The sequence below is a fragment of the Podarcis filfolensis genome, assembly GCF_964270895.1.
Source record: "Podarcis filfolensis genome assembly, chromosome: 8".
In the NCBI taxonomy this organism is placed as follows: domain Eukaryota; kingdom Metazoa; phylum Chordata; class Lepidosauria; order Squamata; family Lacertidae; genus Podarcis; species Podarcis filfolensis.
The window spans coordinates 84537176-84558679 of NC_139611.1; the positions used below are offsets into that span (position 1 = coordinate 84537176).

The window sequence follows — 21504 nt, forward strand, 5'->3', positions numbered from 1 at the left end:
TACCTTTCAGCAGTCTGTCGCAGTCTTACTCTCCTGCAAGTGCCGTGAATCTGGGCCCGAAACCTGTTGTTGGGATACTGCCAGGGAGATAGAGTCCATCTGAAGCTGCCAAGCTCGGTGCCGGACGATCCATCGACCTCTGGTAGTCACGCAGTATCAGCTATTTAGCGACACTAAGCCTGTGGCTTAGAGCACACTATTAACAGCAGAATTCACACAGCAAGAAGTTGCACAGCATGAGAGCAGAACATGCATATTTACAGTTTATTTGGCGTTGGTCATAACAAAAGAAAACATGACCGTCTGCTCCGACTGCTCAGGCATAACAGACAAAAACGAAAGGAACATATAACATAAACATCCTGTGAGACAGGAACTTACGCAGGGTGTTATACAAACATCCTGCACCCTTTTAAGGTGGAACGGAAATATCCTAACAAGTTGGTTGGCATCCATCTGTCTCGGGAAGAGGGCCCCTTTGGGGGGTGAAGTCAAAATGTTGGAAGGTTTCAGCACCTGAGTCTGAAAAATATACACTTCCAAGTGCCAAAAGCCAGGGCAAAGAGATGTGACGATGCTGATGGTTTTATAAGATTGTATTAAAGCTTTTTCATAATGCAATGCAATGCAATAAGCATAATGAGAGAAACTCATCTAAATACAAATAGAAACAGCAAAAGAAAGGGGAATGAAGAGTCATTTTTAAATGTATAGCTTTTCCCACACAGAAACAGGTGGATCCTCTCTGCTCTCCCCAGTGAGATAAACCTTTCTTCTTCCAGTCTCTCACCCTGAAATATCTTCCCTTCAACAAATGAAACTGATTTGTAAAAATGTTACATGGGGGGAAAATACGAGAGAGAGAGAGAGACATTGCACACACTTTTGTAAATCAATAAAATCTTTAATAATAATAAAAAGAGAGTGTCGTGTTTTTAGATCATGGGTAGGCAAACTAAGGCCCGGGGGCCGGATCCGGCCCAATCGCCTTCTCAATCCGGCCTGTGGACAGTCCGGGAATCAGCGTGTTTTTACACAAGTAGAATGTGTCCCTTTATTTAAAACGCATCTCCGGATTATTTGTGGGGCCTGCCTGGTGTTTTTACATGAGTAGAATGTGTGCTTTTATTTAAAATGCATCTCTGGGTTATTTGTGGGGCATAGGAATTCGTTCATCCCCGCCCCCCAAAAAATACAGTCTGACCCCCCACAAGGTCTATGGGACAGTGAACCGTCCCCCTGTTGAAAAAGTTGGCTGACCCCTGTTTTAGATGATTCAAAATGCCTGAAGTAAACAGTTGCAACCATGAGAACGGCCCTGTAATGTAGGTCAGAGTCATGCCCCCTCCAAGCTGCATGTCGTGAGGAGGAACCCTGAGGATGGGAGATTGGCTCGCGTTGATGCACAGAATCAGGCCACGAAGTGTGCTGAAGGCAAAGGCAGAATTTGCATTAGGCACTTCGTAACTCAGCTTCTGAGAAAATCAATGACAAACCTAGACAGCATCTTAAAAAGCAGAGACATCACCTTGCCGACAAAGGTCTGTATAGTTAAAGCCATGGTTTTCCCAGTAGTGATGTATGGAAGTGAGAGCTGGACCATAAAGAAGGCTGATCGCCGAAGAATGGATGCTTTTGAATTCTGGTGCTCGAGAAGACTCTTGAGAGTCCCATGGACTGCAAGAAGATCAAACCTCTCCATTCTGAAGGAAATCAGCCCTGAGTGATCACTGGAAGGACAGATCCTGAAGCTGAGGCTCCAAGACTTTGGCCACCTCATGAGAAAAGAAGACTCCCTGGAAAAGACCCTGATGTTGGGAAAGATGGAGGGCACAAGGAGAAGGGGACAACAGAGGACGAGATGGTTGGACAGTGTTCTCGAAGCTACCAGCATGAGTTTGACCAAACTGCGGGAGGCAGTGGAAGACAGGAGTGCCTGGCGTGCTCTGGTCCAGGGGGTCACGAAGAGTCGGACACGACTAAACGACTAAACGACAACAACAAGAAGAATGTGTGCTTTTATTTAAGATGCATCTCTGGGTTATTTGTGGGGCATAGGAATTCATTCATTCCCCCCCCCCCCAAAATATAGTCTGGCTCCCCACATGGTCTGAGGGACGGTGGACTGGCCCACGGCTGAAAAAGGTTGCTGACCCTAGTCTAACCCATCTTTTAAAACCTCTTTTTTTTTAACGTATCTGGGGAAAGCAGGGCTTGAACCTGGGACGTTCTGCATGCCAAGCAGGTGTCGCGCTTGTGTCTTGGCCGAATGTTAGCAAAAGGCAGCTGGCTTTAGATGTGCCCCCATCACAGTCACTGGAACAGCAGCCTCAGCTGCCGAACGTTATGCAAACTCTGGTCTAATCTGATTCTTAAAGCAAGCAGATGTTTTCTCGGTACCTTGTTCGCAAAGTTAATCATTAAATTGCCTGTGGGTGGGGCAGGCTGGGGGTGGGCTGGAGATGTCGCCTTGACTGGAAGGAAAAAGAGGTAGAGGACGTTGGTTTCGATCTTGTGCAAAGAGGCCTCTGGGTGCAGTCGCTGCGCAGCACATCCAGAGACGTCCTTCATAAGAGAGTGTAAGCAAAAAAATAAATAAAAAAGGGAGAGATACGAGGGTGGAAAACTAGCTGAACATGTGCAATAGCATAAATAAAGGAGGCAGGCAGATGTAGAGCACTGACAGTTCCTGTAGGCAGGCAAACCTTCAGACGACTGTTTATTCAGCGTTCGTCCTCATCTGCTTGCACAAGGCTTGCACAGTGGTTGAAACGTACACCTGTTTATGCCCGGAATATGTGGAATTCAACATTTTGAACACAGGTGAAGATGTGTGTGCGTGGGGTTTTTGCAAGGGTCTTTAAAAATGTGGCATCATTATGATTTATTAAATTTAATTGTGGCTTTTTTTGCCACGGCAACTCAAAGCGACTTACAATATTTTAAACGAACACATACCTACGTTAAACCCAGCATTTTTTTAAAAAAACTTATCTAAAAGAGAATTCTGTTTATTAAAAAGTAGATTGAAACACCCCACTTCCAACAAAAGGCCACAGATAATTAAAAGCAAAAGTCCTGATGGGAAAAAAGAAAAAGCTTTTTCCCGGCACCTAAAGATACGTAATTATTATTTTTAACACTGACTTATTGATTGCTTTCTGAACCACCGTCTCACGGCAAAATAATTAAAAACAGTTCGAAACACAGAAACAAACAAATAACATTGACGACGGGACTGAAGCCCTTAGAACCAGACACTTGGGGTCAAGAACTGTTTATCCAGCTGTGGGGAAGCAAATGTCTTTGGCTGCTTCCAGTAAGAACAGGCAACGGACGTCGGATGTTTCTCCTCAACAGGGATGGTATTCCACAGGGCAGGGGCTGCCACACTAAAAGCCCTGCTCCGAGTTACTGAGTTCTTTGGGACTTGCCGCAGAGACTGTGCTGCAGACAACAGATATCTGCTGGTTGATACAGGGTACCGTATTTTTCGCTCTATAAGACTCACTTTTTCCCTCCTAAAAAGTAAGGGGAAATGTGTGTGCATCTTATGGAGCGAATGCAGGCTGTGCAGCTATCCCAGAAGCCAGAACAGCAAGAGGGATTGCTGCTTTCACTGCGCAGCGATCCCTCTTGCTGTTCTGGCTTCTGAGATTCAGAATATTTTTTTTTCTTGTTTTCCTCCTCCAAAAACTAGGTGCGTCTTGTGGTCTGGTGCGTCTTATAGAGCGAAAAATACGGTGATTTGGTTCCGAATTGCACAGGGACTCACGTTAGTAACAACATATACAGGATGTTATATGCCGGAGGCAGTTTGTCCCCCCCCCCCCGGGCAAGCAACCTAAACACTGCACTCTGCACCAGCTGAAGCCTCCGGACAGACCCCAAGGGCAGCCCCACAGAGAGTGCATTGCAGTAATCCACCTATGAGTGCCATTCCCATCTTGTTTGCCTATCCCCAGCTTATGTGGAGAACAGCACATAGTTTTGTAAAAGCATATCATCATCATCATCATCATCATTTTTTTTATACCCTGGCCTCCCCGGCCAGCACCAGGCTCAGGGCAGCTAACACCAGTAAAATTACAGTAAAAACTTAATAGGGGGAAAAAACCAATTTAAAATATAGTGGTACCTCTGGATGTGAACAGGATCCGTTCCGGAGCCTCGTTTGCATCCTGAGCAGAATGCAACCTGCGTCTGCGCGTGTCACGATTCGCAGCTTCTGCGCAAGACGTCATTTTGAGCGTCTGCGTATGCGCGAGCGGCAAAACCCAGAAGTAATCTAGTCGGTATTGAGGTATTGGCCTTCCTACCGTAGGGTGTGTCCTTTTGGGGGGGTGTCTTAATTTTTTTAAGGGTCTTAAAAATATGCTTTGGGGTATCAGGAATTCAAATCCCCCTTCTATTTTGTGACTGAACAACATTTCGCTTGGAAAGTCTGCGTCTGGCGAAGAAGCATATAAGCTGCTTTAGGAAAAGCAAAGTGTTTTAATTTTACCTTCTGCAAAATGCCAGCTAAAACTAAATAACGACAAGATATAACAGAATTGCAAGCACTTGGCAATCCCGTTTTAACGATCTCTGTGCAACTTTGCGCACATTTTTGACCTGCCAGGCAAAAGCAAATCGTATTCATTTCACCAATGATCTTTTGAATTCCCAAGTCACGTTGCAACTTTTTAGCATTTCCCCCCGCCCCCACTTTGAGAATTTGAAAGCTGAAAAATTCAACGTGCACTGCTCTCTACAGTCACACTACCAAAAAAAAGCCGCCTCCCCCCCCCCCCCCGCAAAAAATTGTGACTTTATTCTGCAAATCCGGAAAAGGAGACATGTGCCCCCCCGCAATCTTGCTGGAATCCCAGACAGCAGAACCAATGGCCAGGGATGATGACTATATATGCATGATGAACATCCGCATTATTCATTGAAGCAGTTAAAACATTATTATTTAAAACACCCCAGAAAAGAATTAAATTCAGTAGTGAGTTAAAGACCAGGTGAAAAGACCTACGCAACAGGGTAAAGGTAAAGGGACCCCTGACCATTAGGTCCAGTTGTGGCCGATTCTGGGGTTGCGGCGCTCATCTCACTTTATTGGCTGAGGGAGCTGGCGTACAGCTTCCGGGTCATGTGGCCAGCATGACTAAGCCGCTTCTGGTGAACAAGAGCAGCGCACAGAAATGCCGTTTCCCTTCCCGCCGGAGCGGTACCTTTTTATCTACTTGCACTTTGACGTGCTTTCAAACTGCTAGGTTGGCAGGAGCAGGGACCGAGGAACGGGAGCTCACCCTGTTGCGGGGATTTGAACCGCCGACCTTCTGATAGGCAAGCCCTAGGCTCTGTGGTTTAACCCACAGCGCCACCCGCGTCTGCGTAAACAGAAATGTTTTTAGCAGGCAGGAAGAAAGGCTGCAGTGAAGAAGAGTGCCAGGTGTCCATCGGCAGGGAGTTCCAAAGCGTGTGCACTAAAAATAGATACACAAACATGCACACATGCCAAGGCCCGTCCAGCCCAGCCAGAGCACAGGTTGCCAACTTATGGCGTGGTGGTGCTCTTGTGCAGCTCCCACTCGTCTCAAAGGATCCTGCTTGGAAGGGCTACCTGGTGGTGGATCAGGCCCTTGATTAGAATGCCGCTCGGTTTGTATATAGGGCTGGCGAAGCGGGCGTCGTTTTGCAAAGCATCTACCTGCCGGCAACGCGATGGCACGGCGCCCAAGGACTCTGGTACAGTGGTACCTCTGGTTACGTACTTAATTCGTTCTGGAGGTCCGTTCTTAACCTGAAACTGTTCTTCACCTGAAGCACCACTTTAGCTAATGGGGCCTCCCACTGCCACCACGCGATTTCTGCTCTCATCCTGAAGCAAAGTTCTTAACCCGAGGTACTATTTCTGGGTTAGCGGAGTCTGTGACCTGAAGAGTCTGTAACCTGAAGCGTTTGTAACCCGAGGTACCACTGTACTTGATTTCTCCGCGGCTTTACCTTGGCTGCTCTGCAGCGCCACCCCTGCAGGTGGCCGAACAGGGTCACTGCAGCTTCCAGGCCTGCAGTGAACAGGTAACACAAGGAGCCACCAGTGTAATAATAATAATAATAATAATAATAATAATAATAATAATAATAATATTTTATTATTTATACCCCGCCCATCTGGCTGGGCTTCCCCAGCCACTCTGGGCGGCTTCCAAAAATATATTAAAATACTGTAATACATAATAATAATAATTTATTATTGTACCCTTTAGTGTACCCTTTTATTAGTGTACCCTTTAAAAAGCTGCTGCCTCTGGCCTGGTCCCTTAGCAAGAGGATTAAAGTGGGTCTCTGTCAGCCCCAATACCTGGTCCTCTGCTTGTTAACAGCCCCCCCCCTTGGGCCACCTTCAAAACGTTCTACCTGCTTTTGCACAACACAACCTGAGTCTCTTGCCCATGTGTGATTGCTACTGATGAGGATCAGAGCCCAGAGAAAAACAGCTTCCCAAGCAGGGCCATTTTGACATCCTTCTTGGCTCACGGACGACAACAACGAAACACTGGAGACAGCACACTGGGGTGAAACATCTACGGCTTGCCTCAGCTCCCCAGGAACATCTATCTGAGAATGCAATTTCTCCAAAAAGCTAAGACTGGAGAAATTGCATTCTCAGATAGAAGAGTATCAGGGACTTCTAGAAAACAATGGCCCCAGGAACATCTGGCTGACCACCGCCGGGAGCAGAACACTGGGTTTGATGGTGTTTTGGTCCAGCTCTGCAGGGCCATTTCTAACAACCTTTCAACCAATTTAAGCCTGGCGTACGGCTTCCGCAACGGGATGTCTGTGGATCAAAAAGCAACCCCGAGAAGGTCTTTAATCCAGACGAGAATCCAGTCCTAAGAGGCTAGTCCTCAAGAATGTCGCGGGCTGGCTCCGCACAGCAGTGCTCCTAAACCAGCCTCCACCCTGGGTTTAAAGCATGTGCCACTTGCAGGCGGCAAAATGTGCAGTCGGGAAACGGCTGCGTTCAGATTTATTCCACGTCGGAAAAGTCAGCCGCCCTGCAGAAGTGGCCCTCACCTGTTTCGGAGACTGAGAATTAGTATTTCTCTGAAAAGCATCATCTGCAGACCCCAGACAGCAAGCGTGGGAAATTCCTGGTGCTACTGACATGCGCCTAACTCAAGAGCAGGTTTGGAGTGATTCTGCACCAGCCGACGAATCGGTTCCAAAGGGGGGGGGGCTGGCAGGTTCCACCACCCACCCCTAAAAAGCCCTAACCTGCCACCATCACGCGAATCAAAATCTGGAGCCGCCCATGGATGAATCACCCCAATTTTAGTCGATCAAAGACAGCCACGTACCACCCGAATCTCGACAGAAATGCCCTTTTCGAAATACTGAAGGAAACGGGAGAGAGAGAGAAAATGTACAGTTTGATAAACAGAAGAAAACTGCTTGCCGTTAGAAGGAAAGGCCAGCTAAAGGGGCGGGGGACGACATTTTCCATTACAGCAACGCTTTCAAATGGACATACAGCCTCAGTAACCATATATGTGTGGCTTTCAATTTACAGATTCCCTTCCCTCAAATAATCAGCCAAAGTTGCCCCTTTTTAACACAAACACACACTCCATGTTCACTACACAAAGTAGTTACCAAAGCTTGCCGTCTGGCCAGGTGCCTTGCAAAGGCTTCTCCATCCCCAAGCCCTCTTTTAAATTATTATTTGATTTCTCTTATTTTTATTTTTTAAAGGCAAGGTGCCCCTCTGCACACCCAGTTGTCTCCCCTCGTACTTTCCTCTTTCTGGCATCTTCACACCCCCCCCCCCTGCTCATCACAACCTGCAAAACAATTTTCTTGCGCACATTTGAAATTCTCCCTCTCCCCCCCCCCACTAATTTCTGTGCACTAAAGTATATTTAGCCACATTTTTAAAGGGGTGCCACATATTCATTCTCCATCTCTCTCTGATGAAAAGAACAGCCCAGCTTACTGGAAGAGGAAGCTTGCATGTATGGTAAACAGATTTAAAATACACCCCTGCACAGATCACGAAGCCTGCTGCATGCAGCGATACCAAGGAACAATGCATTAAGAGGCAGAACGCGAAGGAGGGATGAGGAGGCAACTTGCCGCCTTCCTTCTGCTTCAGTGTAACGGCAGCAAGGAGCAGACTTCTGTTAAGAGGCCTGGCAGGAAGGTTTAAGGGTGTAACAGGCTGAATCGCCTGGCTCGCAAGTTGTCCCTGGGAAGAACAGGACGCTGCGGCCTCTATAGCAAAAGAGTAGCAGCTTTTGCTAGATGCTGAGCATCTTAGTTCTCAGAGCTAGGGATTGTTGTTTTTTAAATTAAGAAACAAGGCGCTAGTCCTTATGAGCGCTTGACAAAGGGAAAGGAAAGGAAGCGAGGCTAGTTTCTGTCAAAGAATGACACAAAATGCAAAAAAAGGCATATGGTATGCATATTTTTACAGGCACAGGGTAAACAGGGAGGTGTACTAAGGCTTTTGAGAGCTTGGGGGTGGGGGAGATGATGTACCTTCCACAAACATACGACCTAAACTACTCATCGCATTTGACCCACCGCAACAGATATTTGTCATTTCTCCACAATCCCCCCCCCCAAATCTGTCAACCTTCCAGTTCCAGATAATAATATAACCAATTTATTCCAGCTGCAAGAATAGGGGTGTCACTGCACACTGACTCCAATATATTTTCTGCGGAGGGTTTTTTGGGGGGATTGGCTCCATGGTCTGTGGTTCAGGAAATCCAAACCCGAACTCCCCTGAAACCTGAGCAGCCAAGGCAGGTGTGTGGGTTTTTTTGGGAAGGCAATTTCAACCAGATCCATCCTTCCTTCTCAAACCTTTATATATTTCTGAAGCGTCACAGGACGTTCCAGGAAGCGGTTTCTGTGCCGGAGTCAATTTTAGGAAGCAAAGGTACACAAGACGCCAGAGAAAGTTTTGTGATTTAAAAACCAATACCCAACAGCTTTCTGATTTAGCCAGCTCGAGGTGCAGAGGCTGGGTTGTACCTACGCAACACCGCACAGAAGGCCAACAACCGTAGCTTAGCGAGGATCCCTTGTGCTAAGATAAAATAAAATAAATCTCTCTCTCTTGCACACAATTACAGTCCTAGAGGGGACTCTATGAAACCAGCAAGGGGTGTATATACACCGCACTGAAACCCAGGATTGGATTCATAAGCTGTTCTTTTCCTTGGTGCTGTGTACAACGCTTACCCAGTTGAACTGCGGTCCGGCAGACTCTGTAACAGGCCGTCGTCACCTGCCCCTTTCTTGGGGAGTCCAAAAACTGTTGCCACATCAAGCACCTCACCCACACCCCCTCTGGAAATCACCGTATTTTCCGCTCTATAAGACGCACCAGACCACAAGACGCACCTAGTTTTTGGAGGAGGAAAACAAGAAAAAAAATATTCTGAATCTCAGAAGCCAGAACAGCAAGAGGGATCGCTGCGCAGCGAAAGCAGCAATCCCCCTTGCTGTTCTGGCTTCTGGGATAGGTGCACAGCCTGCATTCGCTCGATAAGACGCACACACATTTCCCCTTACTTTTTAGGAGGGAAAAAGTGAGTCTTATAGAGCGAAAAATACGGTACATCTCTGTGGCTCAGCCGTCCTCTAAAAGAGAATTGGGCAAATTTGGGGAGGACAGGGCTATCGAAGGCTACTAGCCACAATGGCTTAAGAATGGCAGAATTGTAGAGTTGGAAGAGGGCACAAATGTAATCTAGTCCAACCCTCTGCAATGCGGGAATCTTTTGCCCAGCGTGGGGGCTCAAACCCACGACCCCGAGTTCCACTGACTGAGTTGGAGGCAGAGATGCTTCAGAATACCAGTGTCTGGAAACCGCAGGTAGGGGAAGAGTGTTTTTGCGCTCTAAACCCACTTGTGGGTTTCCCCACAGGCAATAGGTTGGCCAATGTGAGAACAGGACACTCGCCTGGTGAGGGCACGGGCCTGATCCGCTGGGCCCTTTCCACGTTCTTAATAATAATAATATTTTATTATTTATATCCTGCCCATCTGGCTGAATTTCCCCAGCTGCTCTGGGCAGCTCCCAATTGAATGTTAAAAACAAGACAGCTTTAAATATTAAAAACTTCCCTAAACAGGGCTGCCTTCAGATGTCTTTTAAAGATAAGATAGATGCTTATTTCCTTGACATCTGATGGGAGGGTGTTCCACAGGGCAGGCGCCACCACCAAGAAGGCCCTCTGCCTGGCTCCCTCTAACCTCACTTCTCGCAATGAGGGAACCGCCAGAAGGCCCTCGGCGCTGGACCTCAGTGTCCGGGCTGGACGATGGGGGTGGAGATGCTCCTTCAGGGATACAGGACCAAGGCCGTTTAAGGCTATAAAGGTCAGCACCAACACTTTGAATTGTGCTCAGAAACGTCCTGGGAGCCAATGTAGGTCTTTCAGGACTGGTGTTATATGGTCTCGGCGGCCGCTCCCAGTCACCAGTCTAGCTGCCGCATTCTGGATTAATTGCAGTTTCTGGGTCACCTTCAAAGGTAGCCCCACGTAGAGCGCATTGCAGTAGTCCAAGCGGGAGATAACCAGAGCATGCACCACTCTGGCGAGACAGTGCGCGGGCAGGTAGGGTCTCATCCTGCGTACCAGATGGAGCTGGTAGACAGCTGCCCTGGACACAGAATTGACCTCCATGGCCTCCATGGACAGCTGTGAGTCCAAAATGACTCCCAGGCTGTGCACCTAGTCCTTCAGGGGCACAGTTGCCCCATTCAGGACCAGGGAGTCCCCCACACCCGCCCACCCCGTCCCCCAAAAACAGTACTTCTATCTTGTCAGGATTCAACCTCAATCTGTTAGCCACCATCCATCCTCCAACCGCCTCCAGGCACTCACAACAGAGTGACCTCAGAGCTGAGAAGGGATGTCCTTGCCACAATGGCTTCCGCAGGCTTCTAGTCCTCATGTCGCATTTTGGGGCCATTCAGAAAAGTCATGCAGGAACCCTTTGCCCAACGACCCTGAGATTAAGAGTCTCTTACCGACTGAGCTACCCCGCTGTCCTGCCATTGGCTCTGGCTCCACATATTTTTGATGACACTGCAAGTGTCCATGTGTCCTTGTTCTTTGAGCCAGTGTAGCTCTTAAGACCTGATGCTGGAGACAGATCGCAGACGGAGGGTTGCAGCAGGTGGACCTGTGGTCTGGATCCCGCAGGGTCTCTTTTTAAGGGCCTGCTCCAGAGTAGGGTTGCCTCTGCTCCCAGGCCAGGGGTAACCAGCCTCCGGATATTGTCCGGCAACAATTCCCCATCAGCCCCAGGCAGCGTAGAAAGCGGAGAGGGATGGTGGGAGTTGGCTACCATTGGATTAGACTCTTAAGTACCTTGTACCTACGGGACCGCCTCTCCTGCCCCACGGAGGACCTTAAGGTCCATAAATAGAAACACCCTAGAGGTCCCGGGCCCTAAGGAAGTCAGATTAGCCTCAACCAGGGCCAGGGCCTTTTCAACACTGGCCCCGGCCTGGTGGAATGCTCTGTCTCATGAGACCAGGGCCCTGCGGGATCTGATTTCTTTCCGCAGGGCCTGTAAAACAGAGTTGTTCTGCCTGGCCTCTGGCTTGGAGGCAGTTTGATTCCCTCCCCCTCTTTCTTTTTTCCTTTCTCCTCCTGGGAAGAAGCTGCATCTTAATGTTTTAATGTTGTATTTTAATCTTGTTTTTTAAGTTTTATTTTAATCAACTTGTTTTTATTATTGGTTGTTAGCCACCCTGAGTCCGGTTTTGGCTGGGGAGGGCGGGGTATAAATAAAATTTACTATTATTATTATTATTATTATTATTATTATTATTCAGAACCTAAGATGAGCCTTGCTGGATGAGGCCAGTGGCCCTTATAGCCCAGAGTCCTGTTCTCACAGCGGCCAACCAGACGCCTCAACGGGAAGTCTGGAAGGAAGACTTGAGTGCGAGAGCATCCTTCCCACTTGCAAATGTGTGCAGAAGAAGGCAACCAAGGTGATCAAGGTCTAGAAGCCAAGCCTGATGAGGAACAGTCGAAGGAGCTGGGTATGGTGAGCCTGGAAAAGAGGAGACTGAGACGAGACATGATAGGTAAAGGTAAAGGGACCCCTGACCATTAGGTCCAGTCGCGGACGACTCTGGGGTTGCGGCGCTGATCTTGCTTTATTGGCCAAGGGAACCGGTGTACAGCTTACGGGTCATGTGGCCAGCATGACTTAGCCGCTTCTGGCGAACCAGAGCAGTGCACGGAAACGCCATTTACCTTGCTGCCGGAGTGATACCTATTTATCTACTTGCACTTGACATGCTTTCAAACTGCTAGGTTGGCAGGAGAAGGGACCGAGCAACGGGAGCTCACCCCGTCACGGGGATTCAAACCGCCAACCTTCTGATCGGCAAGTCCTAGGCTCTGTGGTTTAACCCACAGCACCACCCGCGTCCCCCAGGAGACAGGATAGCTGCCTTCAAATATCTCAAAGGCTGTCAACATGGAAGAGGGAACAAGCTTGTATTCTCCTGCTCTGATGGGTAGAAACCATAGCTGTCAACTTTCAGATTTGAAAATGAGGGATCAGCAGCCTCACCTGTCCCAGGGACAGTCTACGGGATATCTAACAATCTGGGAGAGCAGCGGGAAACAGCGCTGGAATAAGGGAATTTCCCGCAAAAAAAGGGAAGGTTGACAGCTATGGTAGGAACCGAAACAACGGCTTCAACTTGCAAGAAAGGAGATTCTGACTAAACACCAGGAAGAATTTTCTGACAGTGAAGACGGTGGAACAGACTCCCACAAGAGGCTGTGGACTCTCCTTCCTTGGAGGTTTCTAAGCAGAGGTTGGATGGCCAACTGTCATGGATGCCTTAGCTGAGATTCCTACATTGCAGAGGGATGGACTAGATAAATCGTGGGGTCCCTTCGAACTCCATAATTCGATGATTCCCAGCAACTGGGATTCAGAGGCATACTGCCTCTGACGTTGGAAGGAGGACACAGCGACTGTGGCAAGTAGCAGGAGACTCTGAAGCTTAGGATCATGTGTTTGAGCCCCACGTTGGGGCCGCATTGCAGGGGACTGGACTACCCTACAAGTCTATTGCTGATCGCCGAAGAATGGATGCTTTTGAATTATGGTGCTGGAGGAGACTCTTGAGAGTCCCATGGACTGCAAGAAGATCAAACCTCTCCATTCTGATGGAAATCAGCCCTGAGTGCTCACAGGAAGGACAGATCGTGAAGCTGAGGCTCCAAGACTTTGGTCACCTCATGAGAAGAGAAGACTCCCTGGAAAAGACCCTGATGTTGGGAAGGATGGAGGGCACAAGGAGAAGGGGACGACAGAGGATGAGATGGTTGGACAGTGTTCTCGAAGCTACGAACATGAGTCTGACCAAACTGCAGGAGGCAGTGGAAGACAGGAGTGCCTGGCGTGCTCCGGTCCATGGGGTCACGAAGAGTCGGACATGACTAAACGACTCAACAACAATAACGACAAGTCTATGATTCAATGAAGTCGTGGGATTTCAGTTGCCCTCAGCCCCAGGTAACACGGTCCATTGTCAGAGACGATGGAAATTAAAAGTCAAGCCATATTGGGAGGCTCATATTCTCTAGCTTATTCCATGGCTCCCCTACAACATTCGCTGGCTTACGGGGTGTTTTCTTGACCACATACAAGACGAGTCCCCAGTGGGCTTCAGTGGTCAAAGAACTAGGCCCGCAAGGAAGTTCACGGATGCAAATCTCGAACTGCGCCTCTTGTTAAAAAGGAAAGGGGGGGTGAGAGAGAGGAGGGCAGGGCAGCATTTTAGAAAAGACAACGCCGGGTTTCAAAGCACCTTTCTCCCCACCGGAGGAGAAGCTTTTAAAAGGAGGGTTTACGTGCCCTGCAAATTAGAACTCATTTTATCCTGCGTCACTGGGGCTGCGATCGCTTCGCCATCGTACCCATTTCACAGGTGGGGAAAAGGCAGGGTTGCTGGCCGACGGAAAGAAACCTGTGCTGATTAATGGATTAAACTCGTGCAATCAATGAATGGAAGCTGCGTGAACCTGCAGGCAAATAAAACAGATCAGGTTTTTGTTTTGTTTTTAAGGTATGTGCTGCTTTTAGATAAGTCATGTTCTTTCCATGTCTGTGCAGACACCATCTTAGAACAGGCATATTCCCTCTCGCGTGAGTCAGAGAAAACGGGCTTTATGTTCCCTCCATGTTTTTCCTATGCCATCCATGTTGCATCAAGCTGCATGTATTCAGGTTTTTTTTTAAAAAAAAAAACCTATTATGAGGCCCAATTAAGCCAGAATATTTTTTTTTAATGAATCAAATAATTTTAATCGTTTTTTCCCCTCCAACCAATGGATCGACCAAATGTTGCACAGTCCAGGGAAATGCGAAGGGAGGACCAGCCAAGGTTACGCAATGAGTCAGCATTGCAAAAGCTAAGGTCATGTCTACATTGCAAACACAGGGCCAGTTCTGTACCATTTTAACCATCATGGCTCCCCTGCAAAGAATCTTGGGACTCTGGGAACGATCAGTCGGCAAAGGGGCCCGAAATTCTAAGACACCCCTAGGCCCAATCACACAGAATGGCAGAACGTCCCTTGCGGCAAAAGATCCGACTCGGAATCCAGTTTAAAGTCAGTTGTGTAGATTTCCTCCAAGAATCCTGACGCCAACACAAGCTCTTCCCAAAACTAGACAACGACACCAGGACTCAAGACTGAATTTGCCTCCAGTTCCTGACCTGACTTCGACCATTAAGCCATATTCCACCTCTGCGTTCAAAACCGACTTGAGAAACCTTCCATCCTGGTACCCTGATGGCTCTAAACATTTCTTGCACGGAGAAAGAAACACAAAACATTCTCTCTTTTTTTTGCAAAACGCTTCACTACAAAAGAAAGCCCCTTCTCATCCTTTGCCAGAGCAAAACCTACCAACTTTTTATTGTGGGGGACAAAAATGATGGAAATTTGGGCGCAGGAAAATAGACGGGTGAGAAAGCAACACCTCGATTCTTCCCTTCCACACTCCATATCGTGTTTCCGCCTTTAATGGCACAAAAGAGGGGTTTGCATTGTAGGTTGAAGGGGGGCAGAAAGATAAGAAAGGTGAAGGGAATAAATAACCCAGGATCCACACTGTGTCATATAGGAAAATCCCCCCCCCCAATTCCCCCACTTCTATCACTAAGAATCTGTAGCAGAGCTGTCCAGGATAAGGCAAAAGGTATATTTTCTATCCAAAAAAAATTTTTTTGGGGGGTGGCATTGCAACGAAAGTCAAAGACAGGAGTATCAGATCCTCACTGCATATAATATAATGTATATATACCTCTCTCTCTCTCTCTCTCTCTCTCTCTCTCTCTCTCTCACACACACACACACACACACACACAGTGTTTTCAACATACAGGTGACATCACAATGCGTTGCCATGGAAAACGACATTAAGTATTACAAGATCAAAGATGTTGAGGCAAAGTAGAGAGATGTATTCCTCGGGTTTTTTTATGTGGCAAGGGGAAGAAATGAAGAAAAACAGAGGGATTGTCTATTTATTTGTGCGTTTTTCTTAACTGACTTTTTTTTTGAAAAAAACTGAAGCATACACAATCTCCCTTTCACGAAAAATGCACAAAACCAGTGCAAATTCCCCATTTTCCAGCGCAACACATTCCCCCTTCCTTCCCACAATATTCTCATATCCCCCCCCTTTTTTTGTTTTCCAAAAGGAAGGTGGGGGGGGGGGGGAAATGTGAATATATTCCATACAAAGTTTTGTGGGGTTTTTAAAAAAACAAATCCTAAACACGTCCAGTTGGATTAAGGACAAATTTAGAGAAAAAACGACACCATTATTATGAAAGGGGGGGGTGAGAAAAAAAATTATATGCTCTCCTCTCGCCCCAACACACAAATACACACAGCATGCCATGAAATAAATTTGATGCAAACACATCTCTCTCTGGCCTTGGCGTAAGCAAAAAATTTATTCTAGTGGGGGGTAGAAAATAAATCCTAATCTATTCTCCCCCTCCCCTGCAGCCACAAATTAACACGCACATCCTGCAGCCCCCTCTGTATGAATCAAATCCCCCCCCCATTTATAATCACATATTTGAAAGAAAATGTGTGCAAACGGCTAATTCCTTTTTACGACAAATATACAGAGATTTCCACCCCCCTCCCTCCACCAGGCAAGGAAGGTTATACAGTTCACATTTCAAATACATACTTCCAGTTTCAAACCTTATTGCAGAACTGCAGTCTGTTGTTGGTGCATATATTGAAGGAATAATAATAAATAAAATAAAATAAAATGAAATTGTGCCCTCCCCACCCCCACCCCTCCCAAGCCAGGTGTATGTTCTAGGCTGTCAACAATTTTTTCTGGAGAGCTGCAGACCCAACCACCCGACCACCTCTCCTGTTTCTCAGCCCCCTACCCCTATCTGACAGCGCTAGGAACGGGAGGGCTTAAGGAAAGGAACGCGTCTCTATGGCCCAGCCGCCTATTCCTTCAGCCCATCTCAACGGAAACCCTGGGCTGGATTTTTGTGAATGGAGGGTCACATGACCTAGACTCGGTTCTTTGTCCCTGTTTCTTGAATAAACAACAGGTGAACAGAGGGAAATTAATACATGTATAACAGACATATGGATTTTTTGTATCAAACTGTAAGGAGGAAAAATAACAGAGAGGCAAGGGAAATTTCATTTCTACCCCCCCACGCCACTCCTATAACAACACCTCCAGCGCTGTAAAAAAACGCAAAAAAACCCCAACAACACCCAGAAGCGATCCCAGATCCTTCCACTATGACACAGGCGGCTAAACAGCCCCCCTCCCTTGTAGCCCCCCTCCCCACGCATCCAAAACTGACAGGCAAGACATGAGAAGCCCACCGCCATGAATCTTCTAGATCCGCACCCTGCCTTTTTATGAATGAATCCAGATGCAAATGGCTTCGATTCACAAACAAATAGACCCCCCACCCTCTTTTTTTCCGGTGGGATTGAATCCCATTCATAAAAAAAGAGAGAGACCCACCTTCGTCGTCTGAAGAAAACGAAAGACTCATTGAAAAAAAACAACCCCAAAACCCACCACGTATATGGACGGAGGAATATCCTTTTTTAAAAAGAAGGAAAACACAGCTAAAGCTACCAAGCACCCGTTGTTTTTTTTAAATAAAAAAGCAGAGATAAAAAAGATTAATAAAATCACCACCCCGCCGCTACCCTGGCAAAAAGGTTTTAAGAATATACAGATATTTTTTTTTATGAATGGGGGTGATGTTTTCTTATCTTTTCCATCCACCTCTTCCATTGCTTAGCAAAGGTGGGGGGCTGTTAAAGCAACCCACGACATGCCCCCCCCTTGTGATTTCTAAATACACATATTCATATAATCGTATATTTGAAAAAGCGAAATATTTAAAGAGGGAGGGAAAAGATATATAAATATATATATATATAGCAGAAGAATGACTCACTGTGAATCGATGGCCGTTACAGCACGTTAGCTTCGCATATTCACGTTGATGGGACTGACTCTCTTTCCTCCTCCTCCCCCCCCACGCCCTCCCCCATCAATTAGAATTTCATATGCATGCCCAGATATATGCATATATATGCATAGGTTGCAATTTATCATCATAAAGAGGATGACAAATTAGCAGCCATCTTCCACCCAGCTAGGACAAATTAGCATCGTTTCTAACAATTCCCCCCCCCTCTATTTCCCCCTACCCACCTCTGCCTACTGTCCTCCCCCCTCCTCCCCAATCCATCTCGCCTCCTTCCTCCCTGCAGCTGTTAAGAATTGCCTGGTCCAAGGCGAATACTAACCAAAACCTGGGTGCAAGGACTGTGTGTCTCTTACACCGATGGTGAAGGCCAGGAGCTGGGGGTGGGGGTGGGGGCGGGAAGGGGGGGGACAGAATCCAAAGATGAGAAAGGAAGAAGTAGACAGCGGTTTCCACCTGGTCCTAATGCCCTGGAATAATCTGAGAAGAGATCAAAAGGCGGGGGGGGGGGGAGGAAGAGAGAGAGAGAAGGGAAAATGTGAAAGAAATGTTATTTGCCCAATCATCTGTCCCTGGGGGGGTAAGGAAGGGCTTGGGAGATGTGCAAGAGAAAGGTTTGTGGCTGGATGGATGTCAAAGCACACCTATGCACAAAGAGAAAACTTTGTTGTTGTTCGTTTCTGATATAGTCGTCTATCTCATGGGTTTGAGCAAACTGCGGGAGGCAGTGGGAGACAGGAGTGCCTGGCGTGCTCTGGTCCAGGGGGTCACAAAGAGTCGGACATGACTAAACGACAACAACAATCTCAGGGGTCAGCAAACGTTTTTCAGCAGACCTTGTGGGGGGCCAGACTATATTTTGAAAAATAATAATGAACAAATTCCTATGCCCCACAAATAACCCAGAGGTGCATTTTAAATAAAAGGACACATTCTACTCATATAAAAAAACGCTGATTCCCGGACCGTCCGCAGGCCAGATTTAGAAGGCCGCAGGCCGGTCTTCCACTGCCTCCCGCAGTTTGGTCAAACTCATGCTGGTAGCTTCGAGAACACTGTCCAACCATCTTGTCCTCTGTCGTCCCCTTCTCCTAGTGCCCTCCATCTTTCCCAACATCAGGGTCTTTTTCAGGGAGTCTTCTCTTCTCATGAGGTGACCAAAGTCTTGGAGTCTCAGCTTCAGGATCTGTCCTTCCAGTGACCACTCAGGGCTGATTTCCTTCAGAATGGAGAGGTTGGATCTTCTTGCAGTCCATGGGACTCTCAAGAGTCTCCTCCAGCACCATAATTCAAAAGCATCCATTCTTCGGCGATCAGCCTTCTTTATGGTCCAGCTCTCACTTCCATACATCACTACTTGGAAAACCAGAGCTTTAACTATACAGACCTTTGTTGGCAAGGTGATGGTCTATTTGTGCTTGCTGACCGGCAATCACAGCCCAGCTGCTTCTGGGGTGACACAGGACAGAAGGCTGGCTACAGCTTTAGACACGCAATGTTCTGTGTAGATTTCTAGATCTGTATGAATGAGGTGTGTGTGTGTGTGTGTGTGTGTGTGTAAAAGCATTCGCCAACCTGGTGCCCTCCAGATGTTTGAGGCTGCAACTTCCATCAGCCTCAGCCAACATAGTGTGGGAATTGGCTATGCTGATATAGAAAGAAAGAAAGAAAGAAAGAGAAAAAGACAAGGCCTGTTGGAAGAGGCCAGTGGCCCACCTAGCACAAGCATCGTGTTCTCACAGTGGCCAACCAGATGCCTGCAGGAAACCCACAATCAGGATTCGAACCCAAGATCCCTCTCTCCTCCTATGGTTTCCAGCACCTGGGATTCAGCTACATTGGCCAGTAGCCATAAACAGCCCTCTCCTCCATGAATCTGGCCATCGCTGCCTCCTGTGGGAGGTAGTGCCATAGTTTAACTCTGTGCTGCATGGAGAAGCCCTCTATTTTATCTGCCCTGCATAGGAGCCAAATCCTAGGGGCCAAGACTCCCCCTCCCATAAAATATTTGAGCCAGGAGGGCCCTAAAATTGATGGGCATTGCCATTCAAATGGCGTGTCCTGTGATAGATTATGTGGGGCAGGGGGTACCTCCCCCCCCCAATATTTTATTAGTTGGCACCCCTGCTGCCCCGAATCTTCCGACATTTGGCTCCGTCGGATATTCACAACTTGCAGCGTTACCAGTGTCTACCTGGTTTTTTTTTGTACAAACAGGTGTTTTAGGTAAAGGTAAAGGGACCCCTGACCATTAGGTCCAGTCGTGGCTGACTCTGGGGTTGCAGCGCTCATCTCACTTTACTGGCCGAGGGAGCCGGCGTACAGCTTCCGGGTCATGTGGCCAGCAGGACTAAGCCGCTTCTGGCGAACCAGAGCAGCGCATGGAAACGCCGTTTACCTTCCCGCCGGAGCGGTACCTATTTATCTACTTGCACTTTGACGTGCTTTTGAACTGCTAGGTTGGCAGGAGCAGGAATCGAGCAACCGTCATGGGGATTTGAACCGCCAACCTTCTGATCAGCAGGTCCTAGACTCTGTGGCTTAACCCACAGCGCCACCCGCATCCCTCACCTGTTATTTGAAAGGTCCCAAACCCTGCAAATTTTCCTCATGGGGAGTAGCTCCACCCCCTTGACCATTTTGGTTGCTGTTCTCTGAAGAATGACATTATATTATCGGCAGATTTATGTTCAATTACTTCCCCAATTAATCCTAGCATGAAAGTTGCCTATTTTAGCGTCTTCACTGAGCAATCCACTACAGCTCCTATCCTATTTTCTGCAACGTTTGAACTCCAATTCCTACTGGCGCTGCTTGGCTTCTTCAATGCAGCACATGGTTCAGCTATGGAACTCCAACTCCTGCAGGAGGTGGCGATATGGCCACCAACTTTAGCTGAGATTCCTGCATTGCAGAGGGTTGGACTAGATGACCAACTCTACAATTCTGTAATTCTATGCAGATGTTAAGGCTTCAATACCAAGCCAGCTTTTTCCTTGGCTGAACATCTTGCTCGATGAAGAGCAAGACTCAAAAACCTGCTTGCTTTTATTTTGGTGATTCTTGACCGGTCCTATTCAAGGGGCTTTGGATTTTTTTCCAGAACAAAAATGGAACTTTACTCCTTAGCCACGATTGCAAATATAATCGACTCCTTCCTCTGATTAGCTGATTTTAAGAAAGCACTGAACTCCAGTGGCTGTGAACTTGCTGTTGTTGTTTAGTCATTTCGTCATGTCCGACTCTTCGTGACCCCCTGGACCAGAGCACGCCAGGCACTCCTGTCTTCCACTGCCTCTCGCAGTTTGGTCAAACTCATGCTGGTAGCTTCGAGAACACTGTCCAACCATCTCGTCCTCTGTCGTCCCCTTCTCCTTGTGCCCTCCATCTTTCCCAGCATCGGGGTCTTTTCCAGGGAGTCTTCTCTTCTCATGAGGTGGCCAAAGTATTGGAGCCTCAGCTTCAGGATCTGTCCTTCCAGTGAGCACTCAGGGCTGATTTCCTTCAGAATGGATAGGTTTGATCTTCTTGCAGTCCATGGGACTCTCAAGAGTCTCCTCCAGCACCAGAATTCAAAAGCATCCATTCTTCGGCAATCAGCCTTCTTTATGGTCCAGCTGTCACTTGCATACATCACTACTGGGAAAACCATAGCTTTAACTATACGGGCCTTTGTTGGCAAGGTGATGTCTCTGCTTTTTAAGATGCTGTCTAGGTTTGTCATTACTTTTCTCCCAAGAAGCAGGCGTCTTTTAATTTCGTGACTGCTCGATCAATACTGATGCTGGGCTGGGGTTGATGGGAGCTGGAGTCTTTGGGGTGCCAAAGGTTCCCTGTCTCAGCCGGCTTTGGGTCACCTGGAAAATGCATTGCAATGTAGCCAACCTACCCAATTCACTGAAGTTATTTGTTTGGTTGTACAGCAAGGTGATTTTAATCGACC

At 47.5% G+C, this 21504-nt stretch overlaps 1 protein-coding gene across 4 annotated transcripts in view; it reads right to left on the reverse strand.

Annotated features, from left to right (window-relative positions):
• SPRED3 (sprouty related EVH1 domain containing 3) overlaps positions 1–17939 on the reverse strand; it is a 40845-nt gene extending 22906 nt beyond the window's left edge. Inside the window, exon 1 of one of the 4 annotated variants that reach the window (XM_083627583.1) lies at positions 17884–17939. The gene's annotated coding sequence lies outside the window, so the exon portion shown is untranslated. The other 3 variants (XM_083627584.1, XM_083627585.1, XM_083627586.1) reach the window with 3 other exon arrangements.
• Between the last annotated feature and the right edge of the window lie 3565 nt (positions 17940–21504).